Source organism: Cuculus canorus, chromosome 2, assembly GCF_017976375.1.
Source record: "Cuculus canorus isolate bCucCan1 chromosome 2, bCucCan1.pri, whole genome shotgun sequence".
Taxonomy (NCBI): domain Eukaryota; kingdom Metazoa; phylum Chordata; class Aves; order Cuculiformes; family Cuculidae; genus Cuculus; species Cuculus canorus.
In genome coordinates this window covers 88,001,554-88,028,030 of record NC_071402.1, presented here as the reverse complement: position 1 = coordinate 88,028,030, position 26,477 = coordinate 88,001,554, and the positions used below count along the sequence as shown (strand labels likewise).

Here is a 26,477-nt window from a genome sequence, read left to right as displayed (position 1 = left end):
TTGAGAACGTAAAATGATTTTTAAAAAGGAAACAGTATAGGGGAAAAAAATGACAGTGAGATTAGGGATCCGTATTTCATGGAAAGAATAATGTGCAGGACAGCAGTTAAAAAAAAGGAAAGAACACTGAGACAAAGAACATCATGTTGGTTTCAACAGAGAGCAGTTATGTTTAAATCCCTTTGCCTTCTTCCGTTCATCTCTGTTTGAAACATAAACTAAACCCTCCTGACAGTTTCACATCTGCAGAAGCCCCTTTTAGACACAAACTTCCAGAGAAGTGTTTGCATGTCTGTAAAATAGCCAGGTTTGAAGAGCCATTTATCTTGGATGAAACATCCCTGCAGGAGTTCACAGTGAGCTTTCCCTGTCCCCCCCACCCCATGCACAACAAAAAGGTTAAAGGTTTATGAGACCTTGCCACCCATTCAGCTAGGATTCCTGCTCTGGGATAAGCTTATCAGCCTCAAGGATCCTCTCCAAAAGTAAAATAATTCTGTAAAAGCAAGAAAATTATTACAAAAAAGGGAGACATGCAGATAGTAATGGTAAAATCATGTGTTCTATTAGTGCACGCAGCCACATATGTTAAACATTTAAATCTCTCCTAACAGTTGCCCAGGGAAACGTTATGTGAAATACCTCAAACCAATACTATAAACACTAATAAAAATTTTAAGCCCTGTGAGGTAAGATCCTATTATCAAGTATCATCTGTAAAGTCCTATTGATTTAATATTATGCCATAACATTAAAAAATGCCAGACACTTTTAAAATGTAGCAAGCAAACTATAAAAATGCTTCATTAAAACCTCATCAGTATGTGTTAATAGTCGTGTCTGAAGCTGAAGTGAACTGGAAGAGAGAACTGCTATGTAGTGGCTAGAAAAGAGGAATAAATGAAAGAAAGCTAACATCAGCTTGCTTTCTGAGCTCTGAAAGCTCTTGCCAGTTACTTCTTCACAGAGAATCTGTGATCCTTGCCTTTTGCTTTGTAAACTGGAAATAATCTTACCTATTCAGATATCTTTCAGGAGTTCGGCCAGAATTAATTACTTAAGGAAGGTCTTCAGTAAAAAACAGTATTATTCAAAGTATTTCAACATTTCTTTCTTTGTGCGGCTACCACAGCTACTTCAAGAAATTCAATAATATTATAATAATTGTTATAAATAATTTGAGATATTGTTAATAGCCAAATACCTGAATGCACTTTTTCTAGTCACTGAAAGAATGTCTTAGCAACTGTACCAATCATTGACACACAAAATAAGACCACAGAGCAGCTTTATTATTTTCATCTCTGAAATGTTAGCGATCATTGGTCATTGGATTTTCCCAGCACCAAAGCTGCTATAAGCCTGTTGTATATTAAAGGTACAAGCTGCAGCAAGTTACCCTTCATGAATTGAAAGCAAAGGCACAAGACCAACTTAAATACTGTAGAAAGGAAACAATCCTACTAGTTTTGAAGATGACACAATTCTCCATATGTCTAATATTGCCTAATATTACAGAATATTAATACTAGATCATTGCACCACGGTGGTAGCAGAACCAGACTAAAAGCGGACACAGAATCCGGGGAATTTTTGCACACAGGTGTAACAAACACCTGCACTATATAATATAGCTCTAATCAACAGTGAAAACGGATGTTATCTAATAATCTGCTGGAAGAGTTTTATTTCTTCCATACAATTGCTGCTTCATTGATGCTGAAATCTTTTAAGTGGATAGTATGTAAAAAAAATAACATATTTTTCCTTTTTATTTTGAGTTCATTTGGAAAAAAGCGTGAAAGCTGCACATGTGATTTTCAAAGTATACAGGTATCTAAAATTTGGAAGGAATAGCAACAAATTATCAATGGATAAGCTGCTGCTACTGTGACTTTCACTTTTTTACATATCTGCAGATATGATACAAGTCTGTAAGAGATGTGATAAAATGCCATGCATTGTATAGACATAGAAAAGGGGCTAAAGGTAATGAGTGGACAGGCTAGAGAAGTCAAGTCTTCCTTTTGCTTTCTCTCTCTTGAACTCAGACTGTGGTCAGTACTATTTTCTCTGCACACACAAATATGGAAAGCTGTCTAGGATTAGGAAATTATCACAGACAAGTCTATTTGCTACCCCAGCTCTGTTTGCTTCTTAACAGCAAGCTTCCAGTTCAGAGATGCTCAGAACAAGGTTCTGACCCAAAGCCTGTGAAGGACAGGAAAACCTCAAGTTCAACAGCATTTGGATGCCAGTCTCCTAGGTATTAAAGAAAACCATCTTTAAATAAAATTATTATAGCTCAAAACATCTAGTCTCTAATCAGTAAAAAGAAGTAATGCTTTTTTTTCATTTCACATGACCAAGTTATCAGTGTCAAGAAATGCTGCTTTCTTTAAAAAAAGTTGTTCGCTTAGTTTTCACCAACTCTTTGTCCCCTGATTGTAATGCTGGAATGTTAACTACCCTGCCCTACCTTCCCTTCTTCTATGTTAAAAGAATTTTTTCTCCCCACCCTGCTTTTTTAGCCTGAGTATTTTCAATTCAATTCAGTTTAGTTCTTCCTATTTCCTAACAATTAAAGGCCCAGACAGAGCACTTCATAAATTTATGGCTGCTGGCATCAAACATTATAAACAAAAGCACAAGTGGAAATGTTTGCCATAGAGTCCTATTCATGTTTTCTTAGGCTGTAAGCTGTGTACGGAGGTATACTGAATTTCATGGAAGGCTGCTATCACTGAAATTTATCTGGAGAAGACAATACGACGTTCATCAATCTCAAGCCATTCTAGACAAGATATTTCCAAAACTCCCAAGTCCAGTTTCATATTTTATTGCTGGGGAGGCTTGGGATGTCTCCCCAACCCAAGAAATAACATGGAGATATCATGCATGAGTCAGCAGCACAGGTATGACCCATGCTCTGCATTCCAGCCATTGTGCACTCATAGGTGTAAACAGCATATGTTCTCCTGACATTTCTGTACCTACGTACTGTTGAGGATCAAGTTTACATAGGGTATATATTAAGGTCAAGGGGGAGGGGAAGGAATTTTGGACAATTAGTTCTGACTTTCAAGTGGCAATTTAGACCATGCCACTCTGAACTCCACCTCCGGACAAAAAAAGATATTATGAAACAAGATCCTTTGATCACTCAGAGATGCATTACATGAAATTTTATGCAATCTAGGTAAGGGAGGGCATGGCAAGATGTATTTCAAGTTATACCCATACTGAATCTTTCTGCATATTTAATACTAAAACAGTGAGAAGATCTGGAGGAAAGTCCACAATGTGGGGCAAACACAGTGCTTGAAATTGTGTGAAAGTTTTTTCTCATACATTAAGCTTATTCTTAAGAACTCCCAGTTCTGGAGCTTCTATAAATTCTCTAATGAACCTGGCACAGTGCTGACAATTTTCTCTGTTAGAGGGTTTTCCCAACGCGTGCTCTAAATTTCTCTTGGTGCAATTGAAGTTGATTTCTTTTTGTCCTGTCCATGGATGACAAGAACAGTTTATTATCTTCTCCTCTGCAGATACCTATTATATACTTTAATTTTATTGTTGCATCTCAGTGTTCTCTTAAGTATACATTTACATTGCATGCAAAAATATATTAGAATATTCTAGAACTGATCAGTGTTGAGAAAACAGAGGAAGTTGTCTTCCTATATGAAAAGAGGTTGAAGATACTGTCTGTGTGTGTCTGTGGACATGTCATAAATTCCTTTGTTAAAATTATATATGTCAAGACATTACGCTGTATCTCCCAGAAAACAATGTAAGACTTGGCATTGTTTGAACATACAGATTTCCTCTTCTATTAAAAAAATTGCTCAAATCCTTAAAATATAATCTCAGCACAGATAAAAGTAAAACCATTACTTCATAAACATATCAGGAGCTCAGATAATACAATTATGTACTATTTCATATTTTAAGTACTTATTTTACCACACTCTGAGATTCCTGCTGACCTTTATTTTTATGCCTTTCAGTGTCTATGTCATGTCATATACATCCCTGTTCTACATATCTGGAACTTCCATGTTTCTCTTCATTCGTTAAAAATTAATTCTCTCCAGCAATTTGGAACCCCTTTTTGTCTTCAACTTTTATCCTACGGTTTGTCTGTATTCATGCACTTAATGAAAATTCAGTCATAAACTAAGAGAGGGTAGGGAAAATATGTTAGCCTACTTTTATGACAGTCTAGTTCAAATTCATAATTCTAACGCTGTATCTTGACACGCAAGAAAAAAAAAAAGTCTTCCTGAAACTCTGATCAAGGGACATGCAGATTTTGTTCTCTGATTTGCCATAAAGATGCTTATTTTGTGGCTGGACCTGGCACAGAAGTTCCAGTGTTAACTTTTGTATCTGAATCATCAATTGTGCTTTACAGAGAACATCATATCTTTGTATTTTTCCCCATTGTGATAGTGTTCATAAGCTGTCAACATCCTTAGCAAAGAAGGCTGCCTCCTTTAATTATTTGCATATGAAGTGTTTTGAAGACGGCCTCACAGAAGAAACAATTTTAGACGCCAGGGAACGGGAGAGCCACTATCTAAAATATTCAAAGATTGCTATATGCTAGTCACAAAGCAGAGCAAGTACAGTGCACGGCAGTGCACAAGTGAGAGCTAAAGCACGTCTGCTCTTTCTCTAGGACACAACAGCTCCCTGAGAAACAATATAAGTTTACAGCTGCCCAACTCTGAAACAGTTTGGAGAGCAAACATGAAAGCTATGAACCAGATTCAGAAAGTTATGCTGTTTACTGAAAGTTCACAGATGTCTGTGATGGTAGAACAGGAAAAGCATTCTCTTACCCTTCCCCTCCTCCCTACCACTGATCCCAACCAAAAAAGACACATTGACATGGATCAGGGAACTTACACAAAATGATAGATTTCTACAATCAGCAGTCCTGTTAGACTTTTTCACTGTGGGAGTTGAAATAACTATATGCCTAAGATTAAGTGGCATACTGTGTCACAAGTGATATACCTTTATGGCTCTCCCGGGGTCTGCCCAAAACATTAGTCTGGAACTCTGCTTAAGGTCAGGAAAGGAAACAACTTCATACAGGACAGGAGCATACGGTAAGAAAAGTCTGGCACTGAACTTCGTGAGGTAGGACTAGGGAATTTACTGCTCCACAGGGCACTCTGCATAGAACTGCTCTACAACCTGTTAATTAATTATGAGTTCTAACTTCCTTTACTATAATGACCCTACTAACTAAGTATCCTGGAGATACCCTAGTGATAAATCATGAGAGCAAGGCCCCACAACAAACCACAGAGAGATCCCTGTTGCAGTTCAGTGATCAATCTGCAGATGCCATGTACTGGCCCTTTAGATAAACTACCACCTTCAACACCTGAGCCTCTCTGTAAGCATTCATATGACCACTTTTTGCAGAACAAAAGAAATGTTAATTGAACTGTAGATCTCTCTGTAGAAAATATCTAGATCTTTGAAAATGCAAATGATAATGGGAGAAGGTACCCATATTATGGTGATATTCCTCCCAGAAGAGGTAATCCACTGCAAGTCACATGGTGCAGCATTTATCCTGATCAAGCACTCTCACTGTTAATGGGTTTCATTTGGTGGATAAGAACTGCACAGCACATGCAAATGACACCATAATCAGCATCTGTCTGCTTAACAGCTGAAGCTGAAGTTCAAAGCACTTCACTATCAAAGTACACGGTGTTCTTTCACTGAGGGTTGGACTCCACTATCACCATCTCCTGCTGTCAAGATATCACATCAAAAGTCTCACTTCTACTCAGCTGTCCCATTTTACTATACTAAAAACAAAACAAACCTCAAAACCCAGAGTTTTTTGAGGCTGAAAAATACTGTGTGATAAATTGCCCATTAATAGCTTTAAACTCTGTTTCCAGGAAGCCTGTTTAAAGGAAAATTCCTGACTTTCTGAGGCTAAAGCAGAGGTGTCATAATTCTGAAACAGAGCAATGAAAGAAGTACTGTCTCCAGGTGCAGCAGGAGCTGTACCTCATTTCATCTGCTGGGTAGACTGGTTAAAATCTTTGGTTGCAATCCAAAACTTTCTGGCAGCTAGCATCCTGTATTAAAATTTATAAACCACGAAAGGCCTTTTCTTACAAAAAAGTTAATTCAGGATGGATAGGCTGAAAAGACTTGAAAGGGACAGTCATCAGAAGTGGTTATATGGAAAATTGGATGTAAGTAACACCTTTCGCTCCATCAGAACATACTAAAAATACAGCAAATGTAATTTCAGTGAGAAAGGGAAACTGTATTGATTAAAAGATCTTTAAAAGACCTGTGGAGAAGAGTCTCAAAGCTGCCTGGTCTGTTAGGAGGTAGAGGTTTTACAAAGAATATATTATCTTCCCAGAAGAAACATCCTGATAGCTCAGCTTCCTTCAAGCTGCAAAACTTAACGATCTGCCCACGATACCAGAGCCCTTGACAGAGACAGTGGACATGTTCTGTGGTGGCTGCCCACCCAACAGACTATTAATAGAAAGCATAGTTGAGGTCCATGCCTGTCTCAGGCTGTCACTTTGTGATCAGCTAGCTTTGTGAAACTAACCTTTAAAAAGCAAAGGCAATTACATATATATTCACCATAAGTTAAGCTATTGGCTAGATAGCAATACCCAGGCTAATGAAAGTTCCCATGTGGCAACAAGGAGAATGTAGTGCTCTTCTGAATTACTACTGATTCATTTTCACCTGTGGTGGCTTGCTACCTGCTGCCTGCTACTGTGAGACCTGCTACAGGAGCGCAGAAGTGGCAAGGAGGGTTTTGGGATTTTTGCCTGTTTGTATTCTTAAAATACCGGTAAACACTCTCCACAACTGCTATTAACCTATTTCTGCACCATATACTCACTAAGAAATTATTTTATCCTGCTCCATTTCAAGGCACTACGCTAAAACCAGGAATCCACTCATTCTGTAGATGAACCAGGGCGCTGGTTATTTATACAGGCAGAGTCTGTTGAAGCAAACATTTTTTTACCAGTATGACTTCAACCAGAGTTGGAATTAAACAGACTTTAAGCACGTAAATCAGCACAAAAAGCTCCATGCAGAAAATACATTGACGCATCTCTTCTTCTCAAAAGTCTAGTGTCAAAAAAAGTGAAACAAATGGCACATTCATATTCAGCATGAATGTCAGACTCCAGGACTGTGTAGAAGAAAGGAAAGTACCGTAAGAAACATATACTGGTCACCAGTGTTTTTAGGGAAGGGGTAATCTGAGCTGATTTCATTTGCAGGGTTTGCTGATTCGAGTGAATAATTAATATTTTAATAGATAGTAATTCCCACCTGACAAGTATTCATAGCATATCTTTATGCTTTAAAGATGAAGAATTCAAAGGAAGGGTGTTATGAAAAATTTAACTTCTGAACTACAGCAAAAAGCCCTAAAATCTAGGAAGTTAAGTATTAGTTTCTCTCCCCTTTGATCTGTTTGTTTTATACCAATACAAATAGCCCGTTCTGCTGAATTTCATATGACAGAATGGACATCAAGTAAATAACGGTCACAGAAATCTTCCTCCCTGTATTTCTATCCTTTTCATGGTGCACATGCTAATATATTTTGTGTTGGTGGATATTCTCAGTGACAGAAATGCCTTTTAGCCATGTCTTCTTTTGTAGCTACTTTCTTCCCCCTAGTGCGTTAATTACAAGATGAAACATTCCAAATTCTCAGCCTTATAGCTGAACCTTGAAAGCCATCACAATCACCACCATGTATTCCAACTAAACAATGATTCCAGATGCCCAGCTACCTTAATGTAAAGATTAGCCCCATTCAGTGCCCCACCAAAGACATTCACGGAAAGAACAATATCAACAACCATCTGAAAGATCCTGTGTGACATTTCTTGAATTACCCGATGAGATCTAAAAGGTGCTACAGTAGACGGCAGGACACTAATATATCAAACAAGCTGAGATTCACCAAATCTTCACTATAAGAAAGCCTTTTTGTTTTAATTTTGTCAAGCTTTAATAGTTCAGCTTGAAACTTCCAAAAATGAACATCAATATTGGCCTTAATATTTTTAGAAATTTCAAATTAATTTATTTCCAAGAAAAAAATAAAGTTAAAAAGACATTTTTTGGGTGCTAAACGTGTTGTTATCACAACTTACACAAAAGCTGAGCTGAATAAAACAAAATACTCAGACTTCAATAGGTTTTAAAGCTCTTGTGACAGAGATTTCATAGAGTTTTTTCATAGCTACATGCAAGCTGCATGGAGTTTGCTTTCCTGGAGGCCATCAAGTCAAGGGAGGACTTTCCTTGCAGGGAAGTCTGGGTAGGATTTACCTTGAGGATGTTTCTTTCTCTTTCAAGAGCCTGCAGTGGCACTCACAGAAGCACCCCTGCACAATGTTTTCTCCTGTGTTTACAGTTCTTTCTTTGACTCCTTTCAGGCAATCTAGTAAAGAACCTGTTTAAATGGACCATAGTGAGTAACACAAGAAAGGATGCGCTCAGTGGGAAGAAACAAAAGTCCTGAGAACCAAGTTGTTGTGAACAGCTTCCTGTTCATCACCCAGGAAGGTCCCCCCAAAATATATTATGTGACCAGATGTTAGCAGAGTCCCTAAGAACTGGGGGAGAAACTTGGAGGCTGCACATTTGCCATTTTTTAATTTCTCAGTGCTTTTCTTGGGAAGCAGTGTTCCTTAAAGCAGGCCAGGAGTAAAATAACAGCTGCATTGTTAAGTAAAAAGGATGAGCTAAGTTTTTATTTCATAGAAATGCTGCAGGGAAACTGCTTTCAGAGGTCAGTTTTGGCATCTGATGAGCACAATGACCCAAAAGACACACAGTTGGATTACAGCACCTCTAACTGAAACAGTTTCCCTACCTTAATGTGCAGGCTAAGTAAAATCATGTAAGATTTGAAGTACTTGGCCTTTGGGCCAACTGGCTAAGCAACAAGAGTTCTTCCTTTGGCCAGCCATAGCTTTTCCCAGACAGAAGTTGCTTTTCATAGACATTTTATCAACATGTAATGCTGGATAAGTCTGCAGCTTTGAATAAACAATAAAGTACACCAGTGTTACAGAAGTTGGCTAAATAAAACAGGGTCTGGTGTTACTGGTTCATTAATAGTCCACTGCTGAAACAGTGTGTTTCAGCCTGTAAATGCTGAGGATTTACTCTTTTTTTTACTTCTTTTGAGGAAAAATTATTTTATTAGTGCTACGCTGCCTGCTGAGAAGCCTCACCTCCCTACCACATCATCTCACTTACACAATTGCAGTCCTAACTCTTAAATCTCAAGTTTCATGCAACTACCATAGCTTTCACTTTTTTTTTCCTTCCAGATAATATGAGGCCATCTTTCATTAGACTTTGAAGAACTCCAGTAGTCATCATTATTAAACTAAACCCCAGGATGAAAGCCTTGTGTTAACAGAACGTGTGAAGAATAGCTTAAATTAGTGTATGAGTGTCTCAAGTCAGATATTTTTTCCTAGCAAGTGCAGAAGAACAAAACCAATGGACTCAATCTGCCTACTTGAGCTCAGCCGTTGTAGCACTTTGCCAAAATGCACATATTATGCTCTGCTGTTGTCATCCACTTACAGTGCACACCCGCAGGCTACTGAAGTGGAGGCTTTAAGCCTTGGCTAAGTCTATGCTGCAGGACTCAGTGTTATTTTTATGAGGAGGAATTTAATCTAAAGACACCAGAACTGAAGTACAACCCATTTAGGAAGTAACTTCCACACAGGCAGCTGGAATAGGTACAAGGCAACCTTTGCCGAGAGTAGTCAGTTTCAGCATCTTCACCATCTGATATCATTATGTACATCCAGAAGTGTTTCTGATTGCTCTTTGAAAAGACTTTGGCGGAAAAGTTTTGCCTACTTTTCATACTTATTTGTGAACTTCTGAAGTGCCTACTTGAACATTTAGCAACTGCACTGCTATGTTATAGGAGTAGGAACTCTTCAGGAGCTGGAGAGAAGAGCAATTATCCTCTGAACAACTCATGCAGGACACCAGCTGCACACACTGGTAAACAGGCCAATACCTTAGTGAAGCAGGTGCTCAGAGCAAGTGCTGCCCTGTGGAGAGCCTCAATACTCTCTTAGAAACTTTTCCAGCAAAAACAAAGACAGGTAAAGAGTTTGTACATTTACCTTTCCCACTTGCCCAAACATATCATTGGCCCAATCACTAATTGGACATCTTATCCTATCTGAGAACAGAAAAAAGGTATGATGCTGTTTAGCGAGCATGATCTTGGACCTGTAACTTCCCTTTGCTTCTTCATAAAGGGGACTATAGGTTATCTTTAACTTTGCATTGTAAAAAGGCAATACAACAGGGAACAGAAATGTGTTAGGACTCTTGCTGCACTGTACAGCTGAATATCCTGTATTATGCAATATTATGTATAAGACCTAACAAAACCTCATATATAGGAAACTGTCTTGAAAAAACAGCAAGATTAAGAAACATTATAGTTACAAAATGTAAGAAAACTAACATTCCATAGGAGACAGATATTTTGCATCTCTTGATGTGTTTTCAGGCTAACTTGTTACCTATTTTTTTGAGTTCAAAAGAAGTAAACATAACATGGCTTAGAATAAGTTTGTTGTATTTACATTAATGAAAGATAAGATCTGGATTCCTGAGAATCTAGTGACTGCTTCTGGGACAGAGAAACACGAGAAGAGCAGTCTTGTTATGAAACAAACTCTCCTCTTACCTCAAAGGCCCTCTCCTCTCTTCCCCTGACCTATCCTCATCTGCTCATGTCTTCTATATATAGAACTCCATTAATGTTACTCACTCTAATTTGATCACAAGTTTTTAGGCTCCATACAGAAACCACCTGGCTGATTTCCACGGCCTGTGGAATGACAGAGCAGAGGATCAAAATGATCTCTTTTCACTACATACAGATGGTGGAAGTTTATGTTATAGGCTTTTTTCCCCTCTCTTTTAAACTCTGTAATATCTTTAGGATCACAAATACACATCACACAATTTTTCTTTTTCCTATTTGGAGGGAAGGCATAGGTTGATAAAGCCCTACTGATATTCCTGCCTGGCTTTTCTCTCCTATTCAGCAGGATAGTCAGCAATTAGTACTATTACAGTGGTTAAAACTGGACATAAACACAAGGGAAATGAAGTTACAGAACTTCTAAAATCTATAAATCTAATCCTAGTAATCTAAAAGATGTTTTGCCTAAGGTAAGCATACTCTGTAGTCAAGGCAGAGAAATGTGAGTGATGTCTACAGGACAGTTCACACCATGTTACAAAGGAAGACAAATGGAAAGAAGTGTCCCCGGTGGTTCTGCCCTCCCTTCTGACTACAGAAGAGGACCAGCTTCAATTAGACACCTAATTTTTCAGGGGCTCTGGGCAAAGAATACTGTTCTTACCTTTTGCCTCCACTTTGAAAATAGTTACAACTGTGCTTAGAAAACAAATAGCCCATCATCATCACAGAAACTCAGATGCTACTTCCAGCTTCATTTAAATTATGTCTGCCCTCGTCCTGCCCATAAAGTACTAGATCCAGTCTTGTAACCTTGCTTCATCTGCACTATCAGGGCAGGCTCTAACAAGAGAACAATAAAACAGTCTATTCTCATCTCATCTGTGAGAAGACATGGCAGATGGTATTTTCATCATGACTCCTATCAATGTATCTCTCATGAATGTTATTTGCAGAAATGGCATCAGCAGAAATCATGGATTAGACCTTGTCCTAATGATATGGAGTATATGAGGAGTGATTAGAAATCACAAATTATTTCCCCCCTCTGCATAAACAACACAGATGAGCATTGCAAAAGGGATTATTCCACTCAAAGTCTCTGACTTCCACTTTTTGGAAAGACAATTTTCATGAGCTGGAAAAAAATCCACACTCTTTGGAAAGGCAGGGCAATTTCATTAGTCGATTTTACTTTGCAATTAGGCCAGGCTGTTTGGTTTCTTGCTAGTCTGCTCACTGGTTTTATGGTCTCAAAATAGTTCATTCCTCTGTCTTTCACTTGCTCTGCTTATTCTTTTTGCATTTTCTAAAGAAATATGCTGTCTCTAACTAATGTTTTTGCCTTGATCTCAGTACTCGCTGAAAAGTCATACATGTGCCTGTAAGTAGTATCATGGCTCTAGAAAATCATGACTGCTGTGGCAAGACAAAAGGTGAATGACCAACTGCTATTTCTCTCAGTGCAAGAGGATGGAGACACAACATAAATATTGCACATCATTTTCAAGTGAGAAACAACAGATTCTCATTCTACTTACTTGTTATGGAGCTTATTGCCACAGGATATTTGGCAGAGAGGGAGGGGTGGCAAACAGACAGATAAAAAGGCACTGGACAAAATTGCAAAGGATATCTTCATGAGTAGCAAGAGCAAAGATGTAACTTCTGGCTATGGGCTATTGTCTGACTATCAGAAGCTAATGGGGTCTCACCGGGGAAGATTTTCACCTCATATTCCCTGGTCTTAGATACTGCTACTGGCCACCTGCAGCTTTGGTGCTGGCCGACCATTAAATCCAGAATATTCATGAAAACCCCTGCTTAACCAATGGTAATCCTTTCTTTCTGCCACTAGAACATAGTGGAGATACTAATTACTTATAGGTCTGTCCTAACAGCATGGAAGATTTGGGGCTCTTTGTCTTCTCTTCCATCCTGCTTGCACCTGGAAACATTTGGAAGCCTTGCTGTGACCTTACTCACCTTTCTGCCCCTGAGATTCAATTTCGTGACTGCTGCATATTTTTTTTAACTGAATTTTTCATCTGACACTATGGAAAATGAATTGTGATTACCAGGAGTGCAAGCCTCTATTCCCTGACCAATTCACATGATCCAGTGCGAAAATTAAAAATAGTTGTCACTGGAACCAACCAAAGAGATTTGAAACAAAACACTGGAATGTGTCGGAAAATGATGGCTCATGAAAACAGAAGACTTTGATAGACACATGAGGATGTGCTACTTCCAAATAAAATTCACTGGAGAAGAAGGCAAAGCAATGCTTGCAGCCCTACTGGAATGAAGCATGCCTATTTTTCACCTCAGTGCAGTTTTGCTTACTGCAACTCTCTCTTCAGGGACACAAGATGATTACAATGAAACCAAAAACCTTATGAAATGAGCCAGATTATAAATTTCTTTTCAAACTAATTTCAAACAGCTTGCTTAGTCAAAGGCTCTGTTAGCTTTTGGAAACCTACTGACCAAACCAAAGTATACTTATTGTGAAGCAGAATCCACTAGATTTTACATTAAAAAGGCAATTTTACATGAAACTGTAGGTAGCTATTTTCCGTTTTGTTTTAAATGCTATTCCATGTTGAATACAGCATATGGAGTTAAGGCAGAGCGCGAAGCTCTGGCAACAGATGTAACTGTTGTGATTTATAGTGGGGTTTTTTTAAATATTTCTTCTCTATTTTCTCCTTCTACCCCTGTACTACTAATTCTTGCTATTTTCCTTAAAAATCTGATTTCTTAACATCATATTTTGGTCATGGTATCCAGATAGTACAGCCAGATCCTTTAACCCTTCATTTTTGCTGTACTAGTTGTTTCAAATTTACTCGCAGTAGTAAACATGCCACAATGGAGAACATCACCATATATCAAGTAGCTATAATCAGGCAGATTAGATACCAGTAATTTTCCTAATGGAGATCCAGTGTCAGACATAAACCATGAAGGATCAGATGTCTGCACTGCTACCATCCCGAATCAAGTGTCACAGATCAGGACTGTAACTGCAAGGAATAAAGTGTCACGTGTGGCAGAGCAGGGAGCAGATATTGCCATGGACCTCAGTGAGAGGGGACTACATCTCCATAGCTTCACCACGGGGCATTGAGGATTAGTGCAGCAAAGGCAAAAAATGATTAAATGAGTGTTCTTAGGGGACCTCAATGCCTCTTTGCCAAACATGGACTTGGTCATATAGGTGTGTCTCTGGGCAAGCAGTACTTGCAAAATTGCACGTGCAATGAAGTGGGGTCATTTCATGAAATCATCCAATTTGAATCTCAAGGATATGTCAGTGCCCTCTACTCCTCTTGAGTACATTATCACTCCACCCACTGCTTTCAGACCTGGCTCAAGCTTGGAACTGTAGTGGCATATGAAGAAGAGAAAAAGTATTGGAAGGAAAAAATCTAAGATTTTTTTTTAATGCTCAAAAAAACCCTTCTCCTTTGGTTCTTGTTTCAGTTTTTTGAGATAAAGGGAAACTAATAAAGGAAGAAAACTAATAAAGGAAACTAATTTTGAGATAAAGGGAAAGCTCATGTCATGAAAATTCAAAGAACTGTTATGTTGAAAGCTATCCACAGGAGCATCTGTAGTCATCATGGATATAATCAGAGCTAGAGTGGAATGAATATGCCTCACACTAACAGAAAGAAACTTTATGCATCTTTTAAGCAATGATACCTGAGGTAAGCAAGCTATTTTAACCTTCCCACTTTCTAAAGGAGTGCTCACATGATTGCTTACTGCTACAGGAAAAATAACCCGTAGGTATAAAGCCATGAGCAACAGGTGAACGGACATGATTTCCTGAAATGCTACAACTTGAACATCAACGACCAGTTAGCTGTCTGCTCCTCTTGAACACATTATCACTGTGCTAAGGTCACTGTTCAGAAGCATTTTGTCCAAAGCTCTTGGTTCTTGTAACCTGAGTGTTGGACATGACAGAACAGCCATTGGCAGCACAATCCCTGCCTTCCACTAACTCCACGCACAGCATCTCTGTTGCAGTTTGAGCTCAATTAGAGTCAGCCTTCTGACTCTTAACTTAGTCTCATCTAAGTGAGTTCAATTTCTGGAAGCTAACTGCAAGTTTTTCAGACAGTTTCTCTCTAGAAGTGATAACATGGAACGTTGGTGTGCAGAGAGGCCAATACTTATCCCTATTCCTATAGAAACCAAGTCCATCCTTGAGTTGGCAAAAAAATGGCTGCACCTGCAGAGAGGGGCAGACAGGACAGGTGACTCCAAACTGACCAACAGAGTAGTCCATCCCATATACATCATACTTAGTATAAACGTGAGAGATCACGAAGGTCCCATCCTCTTCTGCGATGGCTGATGTCCAGAAAGGATCTCATCTGTCTGGTTGCTCCTGGCCCTGGATCCATGCATTCCCAAATCCATTTCCTGGGTCCAGCTCTCTCTTAGCCACAGACTCATTCCCTTGTGTCTGCTCTATAGTATTTGTGGCGACATATAAACATCAAGGGGTGAGGGCACGATCTCTCAGATATACATATGTATTGTTACTTTATAATTATTTTCATCACCATTATTACTATCATTATTATTATTTCATTAAAGTTTAGCCTTTTTCATCTCACTTTCCTTTCCCCTTTCCCTGAGTAGGGGTTTTGGGGTTGAAGCTGCATGGTTTTAGATGCTAAAATTAGCTGGGCCGGGGCTAAACAGTGACAGTTTGCATAAGGCAATGAACTGAAGGCCCTCAAAGTATGAATAAACTGTCAAAGTTTATCTAAACCATGTGCGAATAATGTACATGCAAATGTTAAGTAGGGAGTTGCTGGTGGGCTCTAAAGTCACACCATTTCAGTGCGCTAACGTGTTCACCTGCCTGAACAGACTAATCTCATCAAAGAAAAATTATCACTGGACAGAGAACAGTGATGGAGCATTACACAAAGCAAGCAACTTACATGAACTTCAAATACCTTATTCCATTGTGGGGGACATACGCATCCCAAACAGAGAAACAGAATTGTGCTTTAATATGAATAAATAATGCAATTTGCTTTTTTGAGGTTTCTCAGGCTTTCAGGGCCCAACAGAAATTGCAGAGAGAGATTTAAACCCAATTGCAAAGTAAAAGATTTCAGTCTTCTTCACTAGTGCTGCCATCCCCCTCACAGCAGTACAAGTCTGTTCAAGGTCAGGACAGACTATTTGAGTGCAACTGTTTTAAGACTTAGTTTTTTTAAATACTTAGTAGAAGAATAAGCACCAACAAAACACAAAGGAGAAACAGACAGGTAGACTGAAGGAGAAAGAAAAAGAAAGAAAGAAAGAAAGAAAAAGAAAGAAAAAGAAAGAAAGAAAGAAAGAAAGAAAGAAAGAAAGAAAGAAAGAAAGAAAGAAAGAAAGAAAGAAAGAAATTCCACTCTTCCATCCTCCCTTCTCTTCCTGCTTTACCACACCAATCCATAGGTAGATACACTAATCACTCAAAATATGAAATCTTCAAATATCTTTAAACTGGAAAGTGTTTCAGTGGCTTGCATCCTGGCTTTTCTTCACGCAAGGTGGGATAGATTAAAGTCTCTAAGGAAGGCATGAGAAGTGCCTTGTACAGTGATATCCTTCACTCCTTAGCTAGATACTGATCGCCTAGGGGCACAAATCTTGTTTCTGCTCTGCTTCAGGTTGAGCTGGGAAATAAGGTCAGTGTATGTAAGTGGCTTTATTTTTTTTATATTAACACACAGTCACAGATCTGTAGATTTTAGGGTAGTATGAACAGTTTATAATAACGTATTCTAATTAGCTGGCATTAGGTCTTCAAGATTATTTTTGCATCTTGAGGCTCCCTCAGAAAGCATCTCATTGTCAAGATGCCTACCATTGTTGAACCAAAAAAGGAAACACCATTGTCCTCAGGAAGCGCTCCTGGAAAGTACTAACACAGTAGGTTCATGGAGAACGTCCAAAACTATGGTTTGAGGCTATGACACATTTTGATAGAGCTTGGTATTAAGTCTTTGGTATATAAGCCATCAATCTGTAAATCCCATCTATTATTAGCAGGGATAAAGAAATATGCCTGGAGCCATTTAAGGAGCAGAAACAATTGGGGAGATGTGGACTTGTTATAGTTAACATTCATACCACTGAACACCATGTTTAGAAAGCCCACAAGGCTCATTACCATCTGCAGGTACTTCAGATTGCAGCTAGCTTTCATATAAATTGTTTATAAGCCAGAACAGAGGACCCAGCTACAGCCGTTGCACCATTACATTTCCTATCACTGGTCTGAATCATTGTCACTCCAACACCTGCTGTGCTGCTGACAACTACAGTCTTCTAACTTTTCGAGCTACTTTGACACCATCAGCATCTCTTCAGAGGTCCATAGCCTCTCAGAGGGGGATGAAACCTGATGTCTGTGTTCTACTGCCTGGAGATTACTGGTGAAACCTTTTAGAGTGCGCAGTACATGTCTGTCACTGCAGAACCAGCCGTGGCTATGTCTGTCACTAGTTCTTCACCTCAACTCTGATGTGAGCCTTATTTTATTATGGGCCTGGAAAATCGATGGAATGCGCTATTTTTACATATGTTTATTCCACAGCTATTAGAAACAAGCACCCAATTTCCAGGCATTTGAAGGGTTCACAAAGAGAAGGCTACCAAGATAGTGCCAGAAAGTTAACTGGCTCCTTGCAAGCATGGCATCCAAGTTCACTGTCCCTTAGGATCTGTATATTCCCATTTACAAGCATAGTTGTGCCCTTGCAGTCCAGAAAGGAAAGAAGAAATGTGGTCAAGAAGGTAACACCCCCTTTTCTTTTACAAGGACAACAGGATCTTTGACTCCCAGACAGCGTGGTCATGGCAAAGGTAAGGAAAGTCTCTGTAAAGGAAGTGCAACAGCACACAACTGATCTCTTTGGGAAGGATTTATGACAGAGCCAGCCCAAGCACAGTTTGAAGAAGAATATTTCCTGCTTTATCTTTCAGTGGGCATCTCTGCTGTGCTGTTTGCTTGGTTTGCCAAATTTTAGCCGACTTCAAGCAACACAAGGTACTCCGTTCCAACAACTTCTCAAATAATATCCCAAAGAAAGTCCCTGAGAATTAAATATCTGTTATAATTAGCAAAACCTGGTTCAGAAAGTCAGCAAACAAAATTTCTCTTGCAAATTCTGAAACCTGTTTTTTTCTTTTTCTCTATTTAGATATTCCCAGGAAAAGACAACCCCCATTATGAGCTCATTGGCAACTCAGAATGTGTCCACTCAAGCAACGCACATTACATTCACAGCAGCTGTCTGAAGTCCGATGATTTCTGACCCCTTGCATGTCTACCACAGAGCACATTTACTTGGTATATGAAGTATAAAAGAATGAAAATCATCTGGGAAAGGCAATTGATTCCTGTATCATATTAACCCAAAAAATTTCCTCCCCACCTCTATAAAACCACAAATGACCTGACATCTTGACTGCTCTTTGTGGAATCCTGCTCCATCTTCATTCCTGAAGACAGCTCTCTATTTTCTACAGGGAAAGGTCAGCAATGCTAAGAAATGAAAGCAAAGAATGACAGCCACTTGTCAGCGATCAGGCAAATCCATGCTGCGCATAGTAAAAGTCACTATAGGCAAAGAAAAGTCTTCTAATAAAAATTGCTATGAATGACTCTGAAGCATAACAGTATATTCTGCCTCGTAGAACGTGGAAGTGTTTTCCCTCCACCCCAAATGCTCTATTCCAGCATCATCAATTCCAAAAATCTACTGGTTTATACTACTTGTGGGGTCTGGGCTAGCAGACCTTAACACAGAACACTTAAGAAGCCAGTTTAAGTGAAATGTAAAAAGTCCTCAATGAACAACATATGAAAGACTTTGTAAATATATGGGAAAGCCAGAAAGGCCAATGTGGAAATAGCTGAAAGAAATTAAGCGCATTGAGACTACAGAAAATAAGTTTTCTGAGGGGGAAGACCAGAACTGATCTCACACTATTATGCCAGGAAACACATAACCAGCAAAGCCTCATATAGCTCGTACAGAATATGGCTTCAGTATGACTATTCTCAATTATTCTCAATCAAAAAATCAAGAAGATCCTGAGAGGAGAAAGAGCAGAAAGAAGAAAAATCCAAGATTTCTTTATAAAGCAACAACAGAAACAGGGCACAAAATATAAAAAAATCTGAATGCAAAATATTTTATAAGCCTGAAACCTGCATCATTTGAACCCTTTGAGGAGTGACTTCCAGGTAAAATTGGGATATTAGCTGTTACTCTTCCAGGAAGTTTTTTCGCCACTGGAGGTCACTATAAACTATGGTTGGTCTTCATCAACCAGTCGAAAGGAAAAAAAAATACAATGTATGCATGGTATGTACAATCCCTTTGGGTGTAAACCAGAACTGAAATATCACTTGCAGAGTATTTGAAAAACACCTATAGCTAATCGGTGAGGACTTCTCTTTGCTGGGGACAGACTTATTATTGTTTCAACTTATTCCAAGCAGAGAACTGGCAGACTGCTGAGAGCTTAGACATGTGCCTGTGTATACAAAGGACTCTTTTTGCACCTGTCAGCCTGGCTCTCTTACTGGTCTTGCAGACACTTTTCCTGAAGACCAGTAAGTAAACAACAGGTAAGGTGATGGGCACATAATGGGTGACCTACTATTGCAGCTTATAGAAATCATGGAGATTTTTTTCATAGAATACAAATGTAGGATTGTCTGTATTAGGATCTCAAGGAAATTAAAAAACAAACCAATGTTTGGCAACATTTCCTAACAAAAACATAAGCCTGTTATGTTTGAATATTTACATCTTATGTAATCCATAGATCACAGTCCATCTGAACACAATTTTCTTCTCTCTTTTCATTGCATTCAGATGACCATTATTAGGAACAATCTTCCAAACAATTCCTAGCCCACCACATTCAATCAGATAGCAGTGCATATATACTATATAAATTACAGACTTAAAACTGATGCTCAGACAGTAAAGGGATGTTAGTCCAAGTTCCTGTCTCCCATATTGTAGGATATGAACATCAGAAGGAACAGCTGATGTTCACAAACCAGAGATTCTGGATAGCTTTCAGGGAAAATTAGTATGAAAGCACTGGAAAAGAGTAAAGACCAATGAGCCCGGCTAGTTCCCAATGTCCTAAAAAAAAAAAAAAAACCAGTTTCATAAAACAAAGAAAGTACATTTCAGGGATATGACTGAAACTCCCATTTGGCTAAAGTTCTGACAAAGAATCAGTGGCAGCTGGGCAAGTTTTACCCTAAATGCACATTTTACTTACTTTAGTTGCACTTTTTAGTGCGGAGAGGGAATCATCTTAACAGAGTTCTTGGTTTTGTTTTTTTTCCCTGCCCATTGGTACACAGCAGAACAATTCTTGGTTTATGCCAACCAGAATAACTCCAAAGGAGTTCAGCCAGGTTTGGTCTAAATGGGGAACTTCTGTAAAAGAGAAGCAATCTTGGTGTCTGAAAATTTAAAATTAAATAAAAAACAGGCCTGCTTTTCTTCACTCCTCCAACTTATCTCTTAGCTTTCCCTTTATTCTTTTCCACTTTAACCTGTTTCAAGGAATCAGCAACAAAAGGCTTATCACACAATCCATGGTACAGCAAAATCCTAACAAATACCAAACCCTGCAGAATGAAGCTTGAAAAGAAATGCTCTGATGTAATTAAAGCATTATACTGGTTAAGCCAAAAGCTAGCTGCAAAGAAAAGTTCACTAAACAATCACTTTATTGCTTTGTTGAGTCATTCTCCTTTTGTTTTCATTTACACAGAATATGAGCTCCTTGAAAGAGGAGTAAAAACTGCGTTTTTACTGGATGTCTGCTCAGGCAGCCTCAATGTAAATAAACACATGATACCTAACAACCCTGATTTAACAAAGCATATCACAGCATATGCTTAACTTCAAGAATGTGATCGGACTCACTGTAAGTAATGTGTAATCCAAGACCACCCACATGATGAAGCACCTCTGGCTATATGCTTTAGCATGTCATTTTAGCTCACTGGAAGGTAGAAAACCTCAGCTTCCCATTGGAACAAACAGTATGTGCTTGTTTGTAATTGTAATTGACTGACAGAGAGCAGTACTTTAACTGCCTTATGTATTTCAGAAAGCTATGCTTTCATTTAATCTACTTCTTTCTAATACTGAATGACTCTTTTGGACTATAGTGGAGTACCGCAAAAAACAAACGAAGCAAGGCTTTATAACTGGAGAAGAAAAAAAACAGGACAGACATTGAATAATGGATAAACAGATGCTCCAAAGCAGTATTTTTTTTTCCTGTAAAATGTTTATTTCCATAAAGATCAGTGTTTCATTTGACATTGACATTAATTCCCACTACAAATTCATGCTGATAAAACCTGTATATAACACTACAGACAATAACCTTTCTTCTTGATCTTCCTTGCATTGATGGATCGCTATAAATTATGATGCTTTGCAAGGTAAAACACAAAATGCAGTTTCTAAAGTCAAATATAGGTGAAAGATAATGTGGGGTTTTTTTTTTTATTTTTAACAATCTAATTTTTCTTTGGTATCTGCTGAAGATTTTGGAAAACCATTTATAGTTGCAGACACTGCATGCATTAAGAATATGATTCCAGATACAGGAGATCCTGGGAACAATGGGAAACTTGGCAGATCTGGAAATAGATCTTAAATCATTATTGCCAACCCATATTCTTTCAATTAAGCATTCCACTGATTTTGGAACCCAGAAATATCTAAGAAGCCAATTTTCTCTACCACAGCCACATGATACTGAAATGAAGATGACTGAAGAAATTGCAGGAGAGGGGAAGATGTCCCATATACTTGGCAGATGCTAGCTAATAACATCAAGGCTTCCATACAATGTGTGTCAGAGAATACAATTCCAGATATAAGAAACAGGTGTGATAAGAAAGGCATTTCTTCCATTGCAAGGTGTTCACCCTGCAGAAGGAAGCCCTGGCCGGGAAGTCCGAAAGCCTGGCTTACAGCCCTGCTTCTGTCACAAATCTGCTGGGTGACCTTGGGTACTTCTTTCCATGCCTCTGAGCCCCTGCTTCTCCACACAGTTCTGTAACAGCCTGCCTGCTTAGCCTGTTCCCTGTTCTGTTTCTGACATGACAACTGTCACTCACTTAGTGTCCATAAATAATCTCTAATGCAGTGAAACTTTGTATTGCCTGAGGACATAAGCAGCAAATGCTCATCCTGAACTGGCCTCTTGAACTATCTAACCACATATAAAATTACTGATAATGAAGCAGGGGGACTATGTAGGGGGACAGCACAGGTGTAAGCCAGCAATAGTGCAAAGAGGCAGCACACAAGCTTTCTTTACAAGTCCCATGCTAGCCCTCACAAACATTTTGAATTGGCAACTGTTGGCAACTGGTGACAGCCAGAAATTATTTCATAGGGCTTCTTTAAGATCATTCAATAAAATCTGTTTGACTTGTTAGGAATTCTAACTATGAATTCCTAGCTAAAGATTTTCATGCATCTGCTCTGGAGTAGCTGCCTGATAAACATAAAGAAATTTTAATAAGAACTTATGGTTGAATTCACAACTTGTATCTTTTGTACAATTTTATTGTAAAGATTTGTTATACAGATTTTATTATGCAGCGTTATGCATACAAAATGTTCTCCTCGCAGCAAGGAAAGTGCCATAAATACTCTTCAACAAACCTGATAACTAACATAACAGGAGAAGCAGTAGTTGTATGTGGAATCAGGACAATAGAGAGAAATTACCTTCAGAAACCTGGGCAATTTAAATATATGGATAAATCCATACCTGTGCAAGTGTCTCTGTTTTAACAAACAGGGAGTTGTTCTACAGCCGAAAATTAAGCACGCATGCAATGTTGTTTAAAGATATATCTTAGAAGTAGTGCTGGAAAGATGCAACAGGGAGATGAATCTTCCTTTAAGTGGCTAGAATATTGTCTAGAAAGAAGGATAGCTTGGAGGATTAGAAGTTACTAAAATAAAAAACAACTCCTTATAGAAATATACGTTAATAGATTAAATCCATTTGATTCAGTTGTCCTAATCTTCTGAATTTTATTAATACTTTGATTTTAGTGGTGTTATAAGGACTTATGTTTAGACCCTCCAACTCTTTAGACGCCCTCACCAGCAAGATACATTTCCATACTGTACATTTCTGTTCTTATAGAATAGAATAGGTTTCTTATGAAACCATATTAAAGCCCTGTTAACAAAGGAGTTGGAAGAAATACATAGGGTAGGTATAAATAGGAGACCTAAGATGCCTTTGGGATGCTCTAAAACATGCAGAACCAAGAGGCTTTAGGCAATTTCTCCAGATTTAGAACGACCAAATTTGGGTCTACCTACCACAAATTTCAGAACTACAGCAGAAAGTGTTTGGTTTAACAAAAGCAACAATTCTCTTGTTAAACATGTCCTTTAAAATTAATGATGATATTAAGGGCTGTGGCATCATCAAAGGTCAGCAGAAAATCATCCTGCATCTTGATGTCTCACTGCCAACAGTTAAGCTAAAACACTGTAATTTTCTCCTACTGTTTTCAGCTATAGTCACTATTTAAAACACGAGGTCAACTAGACAGGGTCATAACTAGATAAGGACATAGCTGAAAATAAACTTATCTGCCCACATATCTACTCCATCATTGTTTCATCCAGGCATGGACTTAGGGAGATCTTGTGTACCAGTATGTCTGCTTAGTCATCCTTGAAAGCAGGAAGCTATGGAAAAATACTCTCTCTTCTCTTTTTAGTATCAATAATAAGTACCTTCATGTGCATTACAACAACATCCTGTGTGCTTTCTTTAGCATGAAGTGCTATTATAGAGTCCGATTTTCATTTATCTCAGGAATTTCATTTGAAAATGTCAATCAAGCACTTAGAAGTACCTGACTACATAATACTTGAAAAAAATCCTCCCTTATATACCATACAATGCACGCCTAACAAACTGTTCTGTTTTCAATATAAGCAAACAAGGGATTTGTTTAACTTGGTAGTGAAAAATAAACCCTTTACAGCAAACACAAAAAGACCAAACACCAGGAATTATGTCAGATTGTCCGTATTAGGGGAAAAATGAAGTTCCTCAACTTCTCAAATGGTTCATTACACATCAAGTTGCTGTTGGAGGTGACAGAAATGTGACCTCTCCTGTGCAAGAGCCCTTGTTTGGAATTCTCACACTACACTCAGCACTGGAAAGTCACTTTTACTGCATCGTGACTTCTGCTAAACGTGTCCACCGGACACTGCACAAGGGTGCCAGAAGAGAAAGGTCACAGGGACGGTCTGGCTGTATCTCCCTGGACCTCCGTGTATATTACAAATTGGCTGGGTAGGTGACCTGTAACAAGACACCTTTGAATGATCACAGCCAAAAGATTTCTTTGCTCAGCCACGCATCTAAGGTCAAAGAGGAGTTTTTGAGGGAAGACAGACAAGATTAAACACTTTTTACACTGAAATAAATATCTGTGCGTTTGCTGTATCAAAACTGCTCTGATTTTCATATGTATTAACAGTGATGTATTCCAAAGGTTATGATAAACCTCTCACCATGGTATTCATAGGATCTAAGCCAAGGACAATGAACTGGGGGAGGAAAGAGGGAATTGCATGCAAATGAACACCAGAAAAACAAAGAAAACACCTAGAAGCTGCTACTGATTTTTGACCTTTCAGATCCTGGACTAAATGCAGGACCTTTGCAAAGCAATCAGCATTCATTAAATGTCTGAGATGCAGCAGGCTAAGGCTTCAGAGGCATGCCCTTCCTCAGATCTTGGCATATAGCTATGTAAAGAGGATACTAGACAGAAAGTCAGCAGTTTCATTTCCATATTACAGACGTCTCTGTAGGGATATTACTGTCTGCAAGCATGACCTGAGGAGGCTCTTCATCCACCTCTGTATCTGTTTCTCATTCTACTTCTCCCCTATCCAGGTGTTCAGACAATTAATTCTATTTAGTGGATCTGATCTGTACTATGGCTCTCTCTCAATCTCAGTTAGGGTCTCTGCTTGCTCACAATAACACGGAGTTACTACCAAAGGCTCTTGAACAGACACAAGCCTACCAAAAATACAGTTGCCCACCACTGGCAGTAGTATTCTGCTGTAGTATCACATACAGAAAGAAAATGCATTTACTGAAAGCTACCTGTTGTAGCACTAAGTTTTCTTTCTCAATTAATGCTTCTTTGAGGAAGGAGCTCCAGGACTAAAGGGTAGCACTGTTCCTCACACTCCTTCAAGAGGCCAAACTCATATTTTCTCCAAAACCACAGAAAAGTGACCAAGAATCACAGAGCTCTTCAGATTCCATCCCTCTTCTTTCCTCATTTTGGGATTTGAAGGAAGTACCATTCTCAAATATGAACCCTGGTAGAGATCACCAGCTGTTCTGATCACACCAGCCATGTGTCCAAACCTTCACAGGTCTGAAAGCTACAGGATATATATCAGCATGCACAGGAACAAGGGAGTTCTAGGAATGGTTCACTTGTAGTTGACAATAATATTTCTCTAGAAAGAGAGGGAGAATGGTAAGTCTAGAATGGACATGCCATAGGGTCCTGAGATGACAGAGCAATCCTAGTTCTCAGGCTGCTGTTGGCTCATTTCCTTCGAAAGCTAAGGATTCAGATTATCCAGGAGTCGCTGCATGAACACAGCCCTACTGCCAGTCTCTGGCAAGGAAGTTTGCCCTGCTTTTGAAATACTTCTGAGGCCATAACACCTTTCCATGTATGATGACTTATGAGATCACCTGGGAAAATTGCATTTCATGAGAGACCTTTTAATTCAAAAGAATAAATGTAATTTATATGTGGAGCAATCAAAAAACAAATGTCTTACACGTTACCACTCTGAATTTCAAAAGTAGGTTCACAGTGTGCAACAAAACTGGCAAAAAGCTCTGACAGTCACTGACTTATGCAAAATTCAGGAAAAAATACTTTAGCAAAGTAGAAAACAATATTTGAGAGTCTTAACAGAGGGTATTTTAAAATCTGTTTTCTTCACAATGCAAAGGGTACAGCTCTCTTGCTAAAAAAATATCATTTAATACACTGGCCTTAGGTCTTAAAAAACTGGAAAATATATTGACAGTGGCAAAACAGTAGAAGTTCAATAAAAATAAGACAGTGGAACGAAATGAAATTCATTTTCCTTACAAACCATAATTCACGCATGAAAAAATGCAAAATTGTAGTGAGCTAGTATAAACAAAGAAGTATATCTTTTTTCAAGGTCTTCTGTGAGTGCAGTAACAGCTTCAGACTGCAGCAGAGACAAAATGCAAACATCCAACCACAGACTTGACTTTTTTTAATTTGCCAGTGAATCTACAGAAATCACTTTCTACAAAGGACACAGCACTAGTATGCTCTTTATATACCTGTTAATTATCTTCTCTTTACCACTCTCATTTGACTGTCCTCCATGAAATGCACTATTCTACTCTGTTAGCGGTTTCAGTAATTTAATGCGACTGAACTTCTAATTCAAGAGAGCTGCATATCAGGGACAACTTTCTCCTTGATACTATGGTATGTATATAGCTCTTCATCTTCTATCAAGTTGAT

General features: G+C 38.6%; 1 protein-coding gene across 1 annotated transcript in view; it reads right to left on the bottom strand.

The window, feature by feature from the left end:
* Positions 1–26,477, bottom strand: part of MYLK4 (myosin light chain kinase family member 4) — an 86,913-nt gene that overhangs the window by 34,878 nt on the left and 25,558 nt on the right. The gene's annotated exons all lie outside the window — the stretch shown is intronic.